Raw genomic sequence first — 18,200 nt, 5'->3', positions numbered from 1 at the left:
AAAAATTACTTTTTAAAAGCAACACTTCTAAAGAGGCCAGTGTTAACATTTTAGGAAAAATTACAAAATAAAATCAAAATTAAACCAAATTAAATTGTATTAAAGTAAATTAGTGGAAATTTTTAAGGTAACAATTTCTGTAACACGATTCGTATTTGTTTCCTATACTTTTATCTGATTAATGCACACTTATTTTTATTCCTACTGAATAAATTAGGCAAGGAACTTGACATGACCGGATAATCGTCTGGTATTTGCAGAGCAGCTTAGTAATGCATGCTAACAATAATAATGTTATTATTATTATATAATTATAATAATACACGCTTGATAATAATACACAATAATTATAATAATACACGCTTGAAGAAACAGCAGCGTCTATCGTCATTTACACACATAATAGTTTTGAATTACGACACACATGCGTGTGTGTATGTGCGATTAACTCGCTAGATTATTCAGAATGGTAACGTATTAACTAAATAATATAAGGAAATTCAAATATGATTTGAGCGATTCCCGTTAATAATCCTCAATTTTTGCCAATAACCGGTCATTAGATTCAATAAATTCACGCGATGAGGCGATTGAAATTTCATTCTGTTAAGGGATAGAGAATGAAAATTATAAACAAATTATTATTATTATTATAATAACAAATTAATTATTATAAATCCAAAATTATCAGTTGACTATCTATATCCCGTCTATATTTTAAAAAACAATTAACTGAATAATCAAATAACAACTGAAGATCCATTAGTTGTTCTCAAATCAACTGACCTCTAATCAATCTATTTTCTCCAAAACAAATCAACTGATTATACATCCATCTATATTATCCACACAATCAATTATTAATTGACTGATTAATTACACAGAGAATCCTCAAAAGAATAGCCGTCTTCAACCTTTCAACATTGAGCTGCAACCTAAGCTGTAAAATTCCAGTGAACCTCATAAAAATATATAGCCGCTACAGGAGCAGGGTTTTTTGATGCCAACCTGTCACATTCCTGTCATTTATCACGCACTCTGCCAGCCGATCTTATAAATCATTTCTTAAAACATAATGCTGACGTTAAGTAACATTATATAGTATTTAATTATATTGTATTATATATGTAAAGTCTGTCCATTCTTGTCATTTATCACGCACTCTGCCAGCCGATCTTATAAATCATTTCTTAAAACATAATGGTGACGTTAAGTAACATTATATAGTATTTAATTATATTGTATTATAAATGTAAAGCCTGTCACATTTCTGTCATTTATCACGCACTCTGCAAGCCGATCTTATAAATCATTTACTAAAACATAATTGTTATATTGTATGTGACGTTATGTTATATTGTATAAAATTAAATTAGGTTGTATTATATTTGAAAGGTTTGTTCGGTGGCAGGGATGTAAGTACGCTTGTATTCTGTAACTTCTTAGTAATATCGGTTTCGGTGAAACAAAAAATAACATTAGCAATAAAATGGCGTATAAAAATAGTACTATTGCACATGAGTAGACGAGTAAAATACTTTAATTCAAACTGCAACACATAAGAACTAAAAACTATTGTATATATTAAGAACATAATTCCTAATTAAAACACGCACAAAAGGGCCAGCATTGAACTAGAAACAAATACTTTGATTGAAATCAACTTTATTTAAGTTGTGTAAGATGAACACGCATCCTGAGAACGATTTAGCCAAAAAATGTACGCTTAAGAACTTTAAATTCAACATTTTTATATTATATTATTTGAATAGAATTTTTTCAGATGTAATATAATATGTGCTGTATAAATAGAATTTAGAGAATAGAATAGAATTTCAATAGAATTTCAGTTGTAGCGGCAATAATATTATTTATCGTTACTTGTATACAGGATTTGAAGTTTTGAGTTCGGAAATATGGATAAATTCAGGATAAATTTAGAAATTATCTGCGTCATTTTATAATTTTCTCTTGAGCTCAGAAATTTTTCATCATCAGTTGAACCAAATATTCAAGGAATAAAGCTACAATCAATAGAAAAAGAAAAATTTGCACATAAAAAATTAAACCCGCCTATCGATTAACAACTTCACGCAGATAAGAAGTGTATGCGCACCAGAACAAATGTTTGCATTTAAATATGCAACGATTCCAAAACAGCTGTATTCTAGTTCTTAACTGCTTGAAATTGTCGATCGATAGTTTTTAATTCGATTATAGTCATGCGATAGTTTTTTGATCGATTTTTTATTATATTATATACTAATAAAATTAGGCCTTGGATCATATTTTGGAAACATTAAGGTACGAGAAAAATCCCTATCAAGGCTCGGCTATCAGGATTAGTATTCATATTCGGAAACATACATATCCCGAAACACGCTTACTTTATAATTCATAAAATTATCGAACGACAAACTTAGCGTGATTACACGATATTAAAAAATTACATTTCTAAGATAAAATAAAAAAAATTACATCTGTTAAGATATTTCAAAAAGTTGAGGAGGTTTCGGCGTGTGTGCTGTAATTAAAAGACTAATCGGTCTACTGCGTGGCCGCTCATTATGATTAATGGCTGCAATTAGCCGCCAATTGGCAACCGCTTCGCTCGATCGCTAATCAAGCTGTCATGGCCGCGGCGCGCGATTTTCCCGTGGGCTAAATCTACTATCTGTTGTAAATTCAGGAAAAAAAATTTAACCCTCAATTTATATTCTGATGTAGATCAATCCGGTGGTTTAGGAAGATAATTGAATCATTTATAGGGTTGTAACGTTTTATTCTGCGAATGATTTAACAGACACCAATGCTATTTGTACCTACAGGCTTGATGAGATGAGTTGATGAAGGGATAACTCCTTTATTCTGCGAATAAATTAGACGTCGTTCATGCTATTCGTACCTAAATTTCTTGCAACGAGAGTTGGCGTAAGAAGACGAAGGCATCTTTTGGTTAGAAATGATTAATTCTTCGTCACCGGGTGTGTTAATCGTCACCAGTGTTATACGTACCTAGAGGAACCGTTAATATACAAAGGTTATTTATCTTCCACCAGCTCATATATCAAGCGTTATTCTCACTAAATAAGTCAGCACCGATGTTTTGAACGACATTATGATCAATTCAATATAACTAATCATGAAAAGGTGGCCTTTTTGAATGAAAGAGGATTTTGAATGATAAAATGTACATCAGATTTAGATTCAAGTGTGCTCGAAATACGCTAACTAAAATAATTCTTAAATGCCACCAATAAAAAAATTGATAATTTGTACGTTTAAGTTTTTAGCGTAAAATTTTTTATTATTTGTCTATTTGAAGTGTTTTTTTCTGTAAAACGGAGATGAAAATTCGAGAATTTCACTAATTCTTTCACTCCATTACAATCCAAAACTTTACTAAATAATTCAAAAGCTGCTGTGCAAGCGAAAGCTCATAAAATTGTAGGAAATCTCAAATTACGATCTTGGAATATGATGCTAGTTTTCTTTTTGAAGATCCAATCATATTTTCAGTGAAACATTGAAAATTCAAATTTTCTCAAAATGAATATATCAACAGTCATTACCTCTCTGCATAATAAATAAAACAATGAAACCTGAAAAATGATGCTGAATACATGACAATTTTCTTTTAGTTTTCATGGGCAAATTATTCTGGATGATAAATGTGCTTTTATGACATGACTCCGAAATATAATTTACATTCCAAAATGTTTTCGCTTTTTCAATAGTAGAAAATACAACGACGACCATTCCTGTCTCAATTTTTGTGAAGTAACAGACGCATGCCTGGGTTTTGGAATTATATAGGTATTCAATAATTTGAAATCTACATTCATTATTCAATTAGTAAGTTTAACATGGTTAACTATATTTTTTCCTCAATCGTATTTATGCACGTCTAGAATACAATAAATATTTTTATTTTATCAGGTAATTTTCAGTTATTTTATTTTTTACGCATGTACTAAATCCTGATTGTAGAGTAAAAAAATGAAGAAGTCGTAAAGAATAATAATTTAATAATATTATTATATTGCATTAAGTTCCTAACCTGTAATTTTTTATAATATTTGCACTATTGAACTCTTTAATTCCGAGTATACAAAACAAATTACATATGCACCTAACTTTAGTAAATGCAAGTGAACGTGAAGCTATAGCAAACCTCTATTCTAAAAGCCACTTGTATGCAACCTCAGCTCAATTATACACACATGCAGAATTTACATCACTACACAGACATCGACTTTAAAAGACTTTTAATCAATATAGAATTATTTATGTTCACTTTTAATGTTAGTAAATGAAGCTTCAAGTGCATTTTATGACAGTTTGGACACACGTGTGTTGGACGCTGCTGGCTACGTGATAATAAAAGATTTTTATCAGTAAACCATTGATCAGTATCGGTTAATTTATGATAACTGTTGGTGAATTGATGATCAATATCGGTAAAGTGGTGATCTTTATCAGTAAGTTGACGATCCTCATCGTGAAATGTGTGATCATTATCGATGAATGACTAATCAGTATTGGTAAATAAATTATTCGTATTTTTTCATTACTGTAAATTAAGCCTCATTCAACCCTATTTTATTATTATTATTAATATTTACAGTTTCATATCTGTACATTTAGCCTCTATCAACCCTATTTTATTATTATTATTTATATTTACAGTTTCATTTTTGTAGATTTAGCCTCGATCAACACTTATTTTTATTATTAATAATAATAACATCATTACTATTATTTTTGTCATTATCATTATTATTAAACTTGCAGCCACCACATGAATCATGCAGAATAATTAACTTCATCATCGGAACTTTTTCATTATTTGTTGACGAATTCTCAATTAATTCAATTAGGCTACACTTCAAGTTTGAAAATAGATTTAGTTGATTATTCCGGCATGTATATATGTATTTTGTTCAGTCAAGGGGCAAACTGTGAACTGATTAATTAACGTCTTCAACCTATAACAATTTGCTGATATTTCCTTACCAAATTATCAGAGAAAAATATAGTTATTCCTTCATTTAACTCTTCATTGTATTCAGTCGATGTATAATTATCCACTGGATTAATCATTATCAAGAATTAGCGTTTAATTATCACCAAATATCTAAATTATTTTACAAAATTTCAGGTTTTCATTTTTCATTTTGTTCTATCAACTGCGGAGAGTCATTCATCTAATTGAAGATTAAAATGCATGTAAATTACTAAATTAAATTAATGTATAAATTCATTAGGAATTTTTTTTCGTAGAATTCTTATAAAATGAATAGCTGTCCAAGTTAAAATATGCATTGTGAGAAATTAAGCAATTTCTTAGGGAGGTAATAACAATATATTTAGAAAAAAACTTGTCCCTTATTGTCGTGAAAAGCTATTAAAAACCTCATGAATGGACGCATCAAATGAAACAAATAAAGTCTATAACTATCCTGATAATAATTGTATATATGTATAAAAATTATCCCTAGTATTTTTGATGAGATCATCTTTATAACTATCATCCTTTTGATGATCGAACCACCCGTGCGAAAACTGCATCACTCTGACCCATTTTACTGCGAGGTAATCCCTCACAATACAAAATCATCAAACACACTCACTTCACTCCAGTTAATTTTTTTGCCAGGGCAAACCACTTTAAAAATCAGAGTTCCATAGAGCAGCGTTCAAAGGACCGCCAGAGCGCGCTCGTTAAGAATGTCCACGACGTGTGAAGCGCGGCCAAGTGTGAAGAATATAAGGGATGACGTGAGAAAAATAATTGTCCATCGTGGATATATGGATGATGTTATGGGGACAAAATCAGTGTGAAAGTTTTGCTATTGGGTATATAATGTAATATTATATTCAATATTGGTATAAAATTTGTATAGAGATGATGTTTTGAGGAAAAATCAATGCAAAAGTTTTGCTATTAGATATATAATTTCTTAAATATATTATAAAATTGGTATATAGATGATGTTATGGGAAAAATATTGTAAAAGTTTTGTTGTTAGATATATAATGCAATAATATGCTAAATATATTGTATAAAATTGGTATATGGATGAGGTTATGGGGAAAATCATTGTAAAAGGTTTTGCTATCAGATATATAATTTGTTAAATATATTAAAAAATTGGTATATAGATGATGTTATGAGGAAAAATATTGTAAAAGTTTTGTTATTAGATATATAATGCAACGATATGCTAAATATATTGTATAAAATTGGTATATGGATGACGTTATGCGGGACAAAATCATTGTGAAAGTTTTGCTATTGGATATATAATGTAATATTATATTCAATATTTGTATAAAATTTCTATAAAAATCAATGCAATAGTTTTGCTATTAGATAAATTAAATATTTTATATAAAATTGGTATATAGATGAGGTTATGGGGGAAAATCATTGTAAAAGTTTTGCTATCAGATATATAATTTCTTAAATATATTATAAAATTGGTATATCAGTGTGAAAGTTTTGCTATTGTATATATAATGTAATATTATATTCAATATTGGTATAAAATTTGTATAAAGATGATGTTATGAGGAAAATCGATGCAAAAGTTTTGCTATTAGATAAATTAAATATTTTATATAAAATTGGTATATAGATGAGGTTATGGGGAAAAATCACTGTAAAAGTTTTGTTATTAAATAAATATATAATATTATATCAAGAAGTTTTTTAAATTTGTATTATATATGACGTTATGGAAAAAACATTATTGTAAAAGTTTTGTTATTAGATATATAATGCAATGATATGCTAATTATATTGTATAAAATTGGTATATGGATGATGTTATGGGGAAAATCATTGTAAAAGTTATGCTATTAGATATATAATATAATAATATATTAAATATTTTATATAAAATTGTATATAGATGATGTTATGGGGAAAAATCATTGTAAAAGTTTTGCTATTAGATATATAATATATTAATATATTAAATATTTTATATAAAATTGGTATATAGATGATGTTATGGGGAAAAATCATTGTAGAAGTAAAGTTTAGTTATTAGAAATATAATATAATAATATATTAAATATTATATAAAATTGGTATACCGTATATAATATTTTAGAAATATATTAAATAAGTGGAATACGATTCAATGTTGTACAGAAGCGAAAGACACTTGGGAGCAGAGATTTTAGAGACCATAAGATTTGGAATTTGAATTCTATCTTTATGTTGAGCAATATTTTATGCACTTTCATTTGCATAAATATAAAATGCATACTTTGCATTCTCGTAATATCGGATACTTTTGTTGATAAGATTTTGTTTGATAGCAAGCAGCTGAAACTTTATATCATTTCTACACTTAATAAAAAGGGTCGTTCATAATATTAAGAGAGTATAACAATTAATTTTATTAATTATTACATAATATTAGCCATAATTAAGTAAAATTTGCCATTATTAAATAAAATTAGCCATAAATAAATAAAATTAGCCATAAATAAATAAAATTAGCCATAAATAACTAAAATTAGTCGTAAAAATAACAGGAACGCACTTATTCTCCGCACTATAATAACCGTGAAATAATAAATCCCTCATCCAATCACCATCTAGACCTCAAACTAAACCTGTCAATCCCAGACGTTAAATCCGGATTAACGATAATCTCGTAGCTTACGACTAACGCAAAAAATTCGCATTCGACTCCATCAATTTCGAATGGAGTTCAGCAACACGGCAAATTTTCATCGGTTCCCCAGACGAGTGTGTGAATTTTCCTCCCCTTAGGGTCATTATTGATGTTTATTTCCTCACAAAAGATTATCCTGAGAATGCAACCGACGTCCCAGTATAGGATACCCTCCGTAGGATACCCCCAGCGTAGGATATCTTTTGTTACATCAACAACAACGTGTTGAAGCTGTCATTTGATTGGCTAAGCTAACGGCATGCGAATTTCGCTCCCTTCTTTTGATTGGCCTGTGATGTCACCGGATGACTTGCAGATGGTCTTATCCCTCTCCTGATTGGCTCAAATGGAGCCCATGATCACCTCTGATTGGCCGTTTGACATCAATAGAACGAATTTAATAGCGATCTCATTGACGCGGCCGTTACATTGATACTTTTTTCTCGAGCCGAGCAGCCGTGAGACTGAAATTTTATGGCAGTAATGGTCTCGATATCGACGGTTGAATTTAATAATTGGAATTATCAAACATTAATGTAGATCGATAATGACCGTTGAAAATAATAATTGGAAATATCAAACATTAATGTAGATAGATAACGACCGTTGAATTTAATAATTGGAATTGTCAAATATTAATTTAGATCGATGACGATCATTGAATTAAATAATTCAAATAATCGTGAAGTAATGTATTTCGATAACGACCGTTGAAATTAATAATTGGAATTAACAAACATATATTTAGATAGTGAACGACCGTTGAATTAAATAACTCGAATAATCAGGCAGTAATGGTTCTCGATAGCGACCGTTGAATTTAATAATTGGAATTATCAAATACTAATGTAGATCGCTGACGACCGTTGAATTAAATATTTTAAATAATCAGGCAGTAATGAATCGCGATAATGACCGTTGAAATTAATAATTGAAATTATCAAATGTTAATGTATATCGGTATCGACCGTTGGATTAAATAACTCAAATTATCAGGAAGTAATGCTTCTTGATAACAAGGGTTAAAATTAATAACAGCAATAATCAGGCAGTGATGTATATCGGTGTCGATCGTTGAAATTAATCAGTGTTATAATCAGGCAGTAATGCCTCTCGATAACAAGGGTTGAAATTAATCATTGAAATAATCCGACAGTAATGTATCTCGATAACGATTGTGGAAACTAATCACTGCAATAATCAGGCATTTATGTCTCTCGATAACGACATTAGAAATTAATAACTGAAATAATCAGGTCAATAATGTATTTCATGAACACATAAGAGACACACAGTTCTTGAACACAGAAAAAACACACAGTGGCTGAAAGAACGAACGTGTTTCACCAATAAAAAAATATATGTTTTAGTTTATTCTACAGTAAATGCTAGCTACTGCCTTTGATTATACGAATAAAATTTATTTGTCGCTTTCCCTTGTCACCATAGAAAATCATTAGATGTTATCGAATGACCGTTCTGTCTCTGCAATAATACGTTTACATTTCGAGAAAATGTTAATTTAAAGCGGTAGCGCAACATAATATAAAGAGGAAATTCTTAATTAAATCATTTAAGTATCGCAAATGATACCCTCTATACAAAATGACAAGATTATATCATTATACCAGGATAAATTATAAATAATTATAGAACGTAACAAAAACTAGGCTCTATAATTAAGCAACATTTTTCTCCCATTGATTCAAAATATTATTTTTTACTGCAAAAATAAAATTCGAACACCAACTGTGTTCAAAAAACTAATGTCCATAAATTGGGGATAAAAGTTTTCGTTCAATATAATTACTGACATAAACTAGCATGCACGTTATTGATTCCAGGAAAACTGTTATACTTTCCTAGGCTAGAAGCGCTACTAGTTGAAAAGCAAAATTTATTTTTCCATCGTAATAAATATTTTTTATTAAATAATTTAATAAAATAAATAATTCGAAATTTTGTTCTTTTTTATTTTCTTACATAATATTTTTTGTTCCAATGAAATATTTTTTCGCTAAAATAAATAAAACCATTGCATGTGGTTTTTAAACGTGCATTTTATCCGAGTTTTCCTTCCAATATATATATTCATGAACCACATTCACTATAACCAGTGAAAATGATTCAAATTCAACCGTGTTTGGATGACTTAATTTTATTTTTGTAATGAAGAAATAATTGCGATAACTCATACCTATATCACTTTTTTGTTGTTCATATATTGTTCTCGCTAAAATTTACATTTTATTACATGAAATTTCAATGTGAACTTGAAAAACATGTTTTTAACAGGATTTCCTGCATGAAATCGTAATAATTATACTGCCATTTAATTGGCTATTCCGAACGTCGGGGGAAAACGATCTATTCCACAACAAAGATACTTCTATAATAATATATAAGTGTAACATTTAAAATATGCAGAGACATTAAAACACCACTTGCATTGCTCTTCTATACGGAATCATAAAGAGATCGGACACGCGAGATGTTCCTTGATACCATAGGAAAATATATTGGGATAGGTCGGGTTCTATAACAGCTTTTTCGGCAGTTTTCGAAACGTTTTTTTATTTTCATATAAACGGTTATTTTCTTATAAGTTAAGTCAAAAATCATGACTTAGTAAATTTTCTTTTCATTGTTAAGCATAGTTATTAAAGTTTATTGTTAAGTATTATTCATATTGTTAAGCATAAAATATCTCTAAATTGATGTTCGTCTCACCACAGTATCCTCTCCTAAAAAATTATTTTAATATTCACATACACTTAATTTACTTGCCAAAATTATGCAGCAGGGTTCTTTTAATGCATTCAGTTATTTTCTTATCAATATTAATATTAATTATATATTTACGCTACGAATCCTCGTGCCTTGCTCAAATTTTCGATTGTTCTTTTTTAATACGAAGTAAAATACTATACATTACCAGATTCTTAATGATGTCATACATAATTTTTTAACGTCATACTTTCACATTTTTAAGAATAGAATTTTTTGATTTTCAAATAGTGCAAACACGGCTTCATTTTTAGTATATTTTTTATTAGGTGATTCATTAACGTTAACGTATTTCATTATTATATTATAACAAACTTGTACTTCCTTATTCTATTTTTTCAAACTACTATTTATATATTATATCATCTAAAACTTTTATTGCTATATCATATTACTTCAAACTTCTATTTTTATATGCTATTCTTCAAAAAATTCCAGATTAATGCAGAATTGTTTCTTAGCCAACCCATAATGCTGAAAACCTCCATTTCTTTTGTAAGCGACGAAATAAATTAATTAGTTAAATTTTCAGGTGAATTTCTTTACTGCCATCATAAAAATTTAAATTCTCATATTCAATGTTCTAGTAAAATTTACCATAAATAAATATAAATAATACAACCTAAAAAATAATCGATATTTCAATGAATTTCATGAATGAAATATTTTCGTCGCTGCTTAACCGTTATTGAAAATTTATTACTCAAGTGCAGTCGAACAAGAAACCAAATACAAGGGACGTTAATATATTAATATGGGACGGGAAGGGACGTTTATATATTAATATGGAACGGGAAAGGACGTTTATATATTATTAAGGGACGGGAAGGAACGTTTAGATATTAATATGTGACGGTGAGAGACGTTTATATATTAATAATGGACGGGAAGGGACGTTTATATATTAATATGTGATGGAAAAGGACGTTTGTATTTTAATATGGGACGGGAAGGGACGTTCATACCTATATTAATAAGGGACGGGTAGGAACGTTTATATATTAAAAGGGACGGGAAGGGTACGTTTATATATTAATACGGGACGAGAAGAAACGTTTATAAATTATTAAGGTAAGGGAAGGGACGTTTATATATTAATAATGGACGGGTAGGAACGTTTATATATTAATAAGGGACGGGAAGGGACGTTTATATATTAATAAGGGACGGGAAGGGTACGTTTATATATTAATACGGGACGGGAAGAAACATTTATAAATTAATAAGGTAAGGGAAGGGACGTTTATATATTAATAAGGGACGGGAAGGGACGTTTATATATTAATAAGGGACCAGAAGGGACGTTTATATATTAATAAGGGACGGGAAGGGGCGTTTATATATTAATATGGGACGGGAAGGGACCCTTATATATTATTATGGGACGGGAAGGGACGTTAATATATTAATAAGGGATGGGAAGGGACGTTTATATATTAATAAGGGACGGGAAGAGAAGTTTATATATTAATAAGGGACGGGAAGGAACGTTTATTTATTAATAAGGGACGGGAAAGGCCGTTTATATATTAATATGGGACGGGAAGGGACGTTTATATATTAATAAGGGACGGGAAGGGACGCTTATATAATAATAAGGGACGGGAAGGGACGCTTATATATTAATATGGGACGGGAAAGGACGTTTATATATTAATAAGTGACAGGAAGTGACGTTTATATATTAATAAGAGACGGGAAGGTACGTTTGTATATTAATAAGGGACTGGATGGGCTGTTTATATATTAATAAGGGACGGAAATGGACGCTTATATATTAATTTGGGACGGGAAGGGACGTTTATATATTAATAAGGGACGGGAAGGGACGCTTATATAATAATAAGGTACGGGAAGGGACGCTTATATATTATTATGGGATGGGAATGGACGTTTATTTATAAATAAGGGACGGGAAGGGACGCTTATATAATAATAAGGGACGGGAAGGGAAGCTTATATATTAATATGGGACGTGAAGGGACGTTTATATATTAATAAGGGGCGGGAAGGTACGTTTATATAATAAGGGACGGGAAGGGACGTTTATATATTAATAAGGGACGGGTAGGTACGTTCATATATTATTATGGGACGGGAAGGGACGTTAATATACTAATAAGGGACGGAAAGGGACTTTTATATATTAATAAAGGAACGGGATGGGACGTTTATATATTAATATGGGCCGTAAATGTACGTTTATATATTAATAAGAGACGGGAAGGGACGCTTATATATTAATAAGGGACCGGAAGGGACGTTTATATATTAATAAGGGACGGGAAGGGGCGTTTATATATTAATATGGGACGGGAAGGGACGCTTATATATTAATATGGGACGGGAAGGGACGTTAATATATTAATAAGGGATGGGAAGGGACGTTTATATATTAATAAGGGACGGGAAGAGAAGTTTATATATTAATATAGGGACGGGAAGGAACGCTTATATATTAATAAGGGACGGGAAGGGACGTTTATATATTAATAAGGGACGGGAAGGGACGTTTATATATTAATAAGAGACGGGAAGGGACGTTTATATATTAATAAATGATATATGGCGAAGGCGTTAGGATATTGCGGTAATTACCGGACATACGCGGGGATAAATGAACTGGAATAGCCAGGAAGACGACCGGTGCTGAGATAATCCTCGACGTTGGCGGTAAAACGCTTGTCAAATTAATAGCGTTTCATCGTGCCTCGAATTTTTCTAATGAAATTTAGATAATATAATTTCAAATTATTTTAATTATATACTTTTAGATTATTTAAATTATATAATTTTCAATTATTTAAGTTATATTAAACATTGTATTTAAATTTTATGTAGGTATATGGCAATAACAGTATTGAAAAAGTTTTTATATTATTTCATATAGTACTTGTAATAATCAATTATAATGATTTTGATAATATAATAGAAAATTGTAATAAAATTTGAATTATATATATTCAATGCCTCTATATCTATATCTACAGTGTGTATTCTTATTAGGCGGTTTATAATCTAAATTAACTTGCGCAGATGATGAAATGAATCATTAATTTGAATTAAATGGAAAACATTCATTCAACTGATCATTACAAAATTATACCTCACTTTATTGCATCTAATCGTGCTCATTTGCATTTGGTAAATAATTGAAAGCAAAAATTTTCTGCTGAATGGTATGGAGCTCGATGAGTTTTAATGTCGTTATACAGGATGTCGACAAGAAACTATTAAATAAAAATATGTCTTTGCCAGATAGCCGTTTTAAATAACATCTAAATAGGATCAATTGCAACAATATGAATTAAACCATTATCAAAGTTTTCGGAGAAATTTGCGTTGCTCCGATATGAAAATTTTATCCATAATTATTGGGATATTAATTTGAATTTTATTCTTCTCCTAATTCATTTAAATTTTCCAGACATTGAACAACACTAGCTGCGCCTTCTCTGTAACTACACGTCTGATGACACACAATCCGTACATACCTCTCTTTATTAAAACCAAAATGTAGAAGAAAAATACATTATTGTCGAATTAAAATATCAAAATTCATCCACGAAGTAAAGTTATCAAAGTTATTCGGAAATTTGACGCGATGATGATAACTTTTAAGATTCCCCTAAAGTGTATAATTTTTTAAGCTGAATAAGATATTAGAGTTTTACGTAAGGTCTAATGAATTATTAGACATTACGTAAGGTCATTATGGTATTTATGGATTCTAACTAAAATCAATCATGTCTCGAAATGTTCATGGCATCAAGAATTATTCAGCATTTCAATATTTAAAATAATTGAATGTTACCTTTCAAAACATCAAAATCGAAACTGAATGAATGAATGAAAGCTTATCTAATTATCTAAATGTAAATATTCCAAGATTGGGTAGAAATAGATTTAGTCTGAATTCATCTTTACATTTCTTAAATCCGTTTTATGAAGACAAACGAATAAATATATGAAGATCACGTATAAAAGCCATGAAAACTGTAAAAATAAATTTGAACTTTTCAATTGAATATGAAGCTAGCGTAGTGTATTACACTAGGTATTACTGTTTAACTAATCCCAATCATTTAATTAAAATGCTTCTTTTTTAATTGGTTTCTTTGAATAATTTCAACTCAGACTTAATTGAGGTGCTCGAAAAATTTCAAGTGCGTCTCAACGATTGAGAAAAATTCATCCACATATGTAAATTTTTATAATTTGAGATCTACGTTACCTTGACTACCCATCACTAATTTCCATCATTTCTCTAGTAAGTATAAATTTTTTTACCTTTTAAATGCGTAATTATTTTTAAGTAAAATTACTGCCATTAATACCTAATGACTTGATTAAATGGCATTATATTTCTGCATTAATGTTTACGTTTAAAAAAAACTGTCCCTATCCCTGCTTACATTTCTTTTTATATTCAGCGGAAAATTTGGAATGCTTTTTTTGCTGATTAAGTTATATACCTAATAATAATGGTTGGACAAAGATGTACGTACTGAAATTGGTAGGGGTATGAAACGAATTTTTCATGTAAAAGTTATTAAATTAGAGATTGAAATTCATAACTAAATTATAACCTTATTGCACACAGTTTTTAGAGGAGTGGTGTAATAACGTGTGATTAAGAATCGTAAATGCATGTGTTGCATTGTCACGCAGAAAAACCTTTATCCTAAATAAATTCCATTAATATCACAGTTAAAGAAATTTTTTCGATATAATTTAGTTTAATTTTTCTATGGGAAACAATGACTCAAAAACGGACTTTAAATCTCTCAAAAATATATGCATCAAATTTAGTTATCCAACTAAAAATGTCTTCAAACAAATCCAATGCACATGCGAGAACCTATAATATATATATATATATTTAAACCCGTTTTCATATATATTTCCAATTTCAGGATTTCAATAAAGTTAATTGCTTAATAACAGCATTTATTACAAACGATTTAAGAGTAATAAAAAAGTGAATATTGCATTGTTATAAAATATAATTCCTTCATTTTTCTAGACACACCCAATAACCCCGCCGTGGTCCGCATCTCGGTTGATATTAAATAGATTTACTTTAATCCTTGTACATAGAAATTAGCTTTAAATGCACTAGGAAAAACTACTTTTTGTCTCTGCCAGTCTACCAATAAAAACCAAATAATCCCAAAAATTTTTCAATCTTAAACTTATTGCCATAAGATTTTAGGCTGTGTGAGTCTAACAATACAAAATAATCTATAAAATTTCTAAGTATTAAACATATTGTCATAAGAAAACCATTATAAACAGATAAGTAAGCCGTTCAAGGTTTTTGGCCACTACCAAAATACCATGCTTACGTGGACGCTTCAGTCGGAAATCCAGCCTCCTACAGAGCAATAATTTTTAAACAAGTTTCCCCTGCTGTTTAATAATAATATAAGTGGACGAAAAAAACAAGTGTTCGTGATGCCACGCCTCCTTTGTCAACATTGTTATCGCGCACAGCAGCTGCTTTAAAATAAACGCGTTTCATTAAGCATTTTTTGCTGTAAAATATTTGACGCTTTTTCGTTCTAAGTTTGATCTCGTCGTCCTGAAGTAAATTAACTTTGTAATTAACACTGACGTGAAAAATATGTTATATTCTTTTTTATCTTTTAACGAAGCGATAAGAAGTAAATGACGACTATAGATTCACAATTAAAATGTAGAGAGAATATGTTTTTGGGTAATAATTATATTGTATTTCAAACATTGAAGCTCTAAAAATCTTTGTTTTAGTTAAATTTGTTCAGGGTGTCGGTAGTTACTTGAGAGAGCTCATTTAATTGAGCCACCCGTAAAGGTAAACTGATCAATTAAGAGAACCTTCGTCCACTTAGAAAAGATTCATACATCCGTGTCCCGCATGTTTATTAACCTGAATACGACACATTTATTACCATGAATAAAATGTATATAAGGATCACTTCATTAGCGGCTTGCCATGCAATGTAAAAATTTAACATTTCAAGCTAGAGGTTGAAATGAAGTAGGAATGGATTCTGAATATCAAGTAGTATTATGAATAAAGTAGTATTTTGAATATATTAATATTCTGAATTTAGTAGTATTTTGTATATCGAGTAGTATTCTGAATATAGAAATACTCTGAATATCCAGTAGTATTCTAAATGTAGTAGAATTCTGAATATATTAATATTCTGAATATCCAGTAGTATTCTGAATATATATCTAGATTTTTAGATGCAAGTGCTTGTATACTGTTCGCGGTTCACAAGCTGTTATTGCGATATTATTCGTGATCTCTTGATTACATTGTACGACACTATAACTTATCTCATGTTTAGACGCATGCATTATGTTGAGTGAAAATCGGAATTGTAGAAATAAGTGCTTTAAATCGATATTGGTTGCATTATGTATAGTTTTATGCTGAAATTGTTTTCCAATATAAGAGAATACGCATTAAAAGTAGATAATTTTTATTAGTATGTCAACTGATGAAAAGAATTGGCGCGCTTTACTCTTTAAAAACACAAGATATTAAAGTTCACTTCAGAATTTACCTAAACAAATTTGTACTATTCACCAATAACACTTTCAGAGAATAACCATCATGAACGGCCAGGGGGAATGATTCATTCGCGAATCAATTAGTAACACATTAAGGATGTGTTAAAATGTCTGCGTTTAAATGAATTGAAATAAATGAATTTTTAAATTCATGCATTTCATGCATGAATGGCGCTCATGGTACTGTAGTTTGCTGTTTTAATTCATAAATCCAATTTATTTCAAATAAATTTTGAAATTCGTATGAATTGAATGAAATGAATTTTTAAATAGATTCACAGGGTTCGTACAACACGTAGAAAAATTAAGACTCCTTCCAAATAGCGATGCACTCCTTGCCCTTTGTGGACCATCCTGAGCAAGATTTTACCGGCAAAAAGATTTTAACCGGCAAGATTTTACCGGCAAAAGATTAGCCGGCAAAAGATTAACCGGCAAAAGATTAGCCGGCAAAAGATTAACCGGCAAAACATTAACAGGCAAAAGATTAAAACCGGCAAAAGATTAACAGGCAAAAGATTAAAGCCGGCAAAAGATTAACCGGCAAAAAAAATTTTACCGGCAAAAGATTAACCGGCAAGATTTTACCGGCAAAAAGACGTATCAGTGCTACAGACACGAAGCTCGTCATTATTTGGACAGTATGACCCATACATTTGTCTGAGTGTAATTTTGATTTTTTTTTATCTTTTCAAGAGTAACAATAGCATTCATTTAAATTTAATAATTTTAATAATAATAATATAATAATAATAATAATAATTTTAATAATTTTAAATAATTTCACAATTTAGTTTACAGTTCGTATTTTGAATTAGAATTCTTGCTAATTTGCTCCCAATTATTTAATGATAAAAATGCTACTGCATCCATTATTCCGGGTAATCCTTCTTCGTGAAAAGCATGTCAAAATGGGAGAATTTATTCATTATATTAGATGTGCTAAACATATCTATTCATCTGAGGCCTGGTTTAAATAAGGAGACAATTCTATTTTACTCTATATCTTTTATATATAAATATGAATATATTTATATTATATATCCAATTAAACCAATTCATGTTCTTCACCTCAACATATTTGTTGTTCCAAGACCTGATAAAAATATTCCAAACATTTTCATTTTACTCAATGTACCGTATCAAAATGCC

The 18,200-nt window shown here is 29.7% G+C and overlaps 1 protein-coding gene across 1 annotated transcript in view; it reads left to right on the top strand.

Moving 5' to 3' along the window:
* Positions 1 to 18,200, top strand: part of LOC108672135 — a 38,850-nt gene that overhangs the window by 10,072 nt on the left and 10,578 nt on the right. The gene's annotated exons all lie outside the window — the stretch shown is intronic.

Source organism: Hyalella azteca, unplaced genomic scaffold (assembly GCF_000764305.2).
Source record: "Hyalella azteca isolate HAZT.00-mixed unplaced genomic scaffold, Hazt_2.0.2 contig14438, whole genome shotgun sequence".
NCBI classification, from domain to species: Eukaryota; Metazoa; Arthropoda; class Malacostraca; order Amphipoda; family Hyalellidae; genus Hyalella; species Hyalella azteca.
The sequence above is the reverse complement of the archived record's forward strand: the minus strand, read 5'-3'. Positions and strand labels throughout refer to the sequence as shown.